Source organism: Tupaia chinensis, unplaced genomic scaffold (genome assembly GCF_000334495.1).
Source record: "Tupaia chinensis unplaced genomic scaffold, TupChi_1.0 Scaffold000381_1, whole genome shotgun sequence".
Taxonomy (NCBI): domain Eukaryota; kingdom Metazoa; phylum Chordata; class Mammalia; order Scandentia; family Tupaiidae; genus Tupaia; species Tupaia belangeri.
The window spans coordinates 389110-390451 of NW_006159883.1; the positions used below are offsets into that span (position 1 = coordinate 389110).

The window sequence follows — 1342 nt, forward strand, 5'->3', positions numbered from 1 at the left end:
ATTACCTGATCCAGCAGGTGGCCTTACTTCTAATAACAGAAACTACTTTTTTTTTAAATCCATGATTGAGAGCAGGTATGTGCACATGTAAGTGAGAAAAAGAGAGAGAAGCACCCTTGGTAGCATTGCATCACTCTGTAATCCTCTTTACCCAGCCCTCTCACTCACCAGGATCTTGTGCGTGTGTGTCTTGCCTGTTTCAGGTTGACCACGTGGGGATCTGAACCTGTGGTTGGCCATGTGGCTTCTAGCACTGCAGTTCAGTAAGTCACCAACTGCACCACAGAGGCTGGGCCCAGAAACTACTTTTGTCTTCCAAAAGACTTTACAATTCAATAATGGACTTGATAAACTCTAAGAAGAACTGCATGGGGACCAGCAAGTGGTGTGGTGGTTAAGGTGCTGGACAGTCCCACGTGGCCAACCAGGGTTCAAGTCCTGGACCTGGTGGCTTGCTTTCTCACTTTCTTCTCTCTCTCTCTCTCTCTCTCTCTGGTCAAATTAAAATGAAGGAATGTGAATGAATGAATGAATAAATAAATAAATCTTTAAAAAAAAAAAAAAGAAGAACTGCATGAAGAACTACAGTATCCTCACAAACACTCAAGAAAGAGCCTTTCCTGTGGTGACAACCTCCCCACGAGAACATGCCTCTCACAAAGGACCTCCTTCATCCCTCTCCGGAAGAGGAGAAGAGGAAACACAAGAAGAAGTGCCTGGTGCAGAGCCCAGATTCCTACTTCATGAATGTGAAGTGCCCAGGATGCTATAAAATCACCAGTCTTTAGCCATGCACAAACGGTAGTTTTGTGTGTTGGCTGCTCCTCTGTCCTCTGCCAGCCTACAGGAGGAAAAGCGAGGCTTACAGAAGGATGTTCCTTCAGGAGGAAGCAGCACTAAAAGCATCCTGACTCAACATGAGTGGGAAACCATCCCAATAAACACATTTTGGATATGTCCAAAAAAAAAAAAAAAGAGTAAAGTTGCATCTGATGTAATAATTTGGAACCAGAGTTCCACCAAGGAAAAGAAAACACAGGACTAGGTCTGTGGAATCTAAAAGGCATTCTTGTGGTCTTGAACTTGGGCAGTGCAATTCATTTCTCTGAAATCAATCAGGGTGCCACTGACCTCTGATCAAAATCCTGTCTAACCTGCACCTGATCTACTGCTGTAAATATTGCCCTTCCAATTTATTTTTTTTTGGCTAGAGTATGCATATGCTTGCCAAAGAGAGAGACAGAGAGAAGGAAAGTGAGAAAGCCCTACCCTCAACTCCATGGGGAATGATCATGTAGCAATCCCTTCTCCCCCATCTCTCCCTCCTTTCAGGATTTTTGGC

The 1342-nt window shown here is 44.2% G+C and overlaps 1 pseudogene; it reads left to right on the forward strand.

Annotated features, from left to right (window-relative positions):
• Positions 1-629: 629 nt before the first annotated feature.
• On the forward strand, positions 630-934 carry LOC106735413 (40S ribosomal protein S27-like; annotated as a pseudogene).
• Positions 935-1342: the final 408 nt, after the last annotated feature.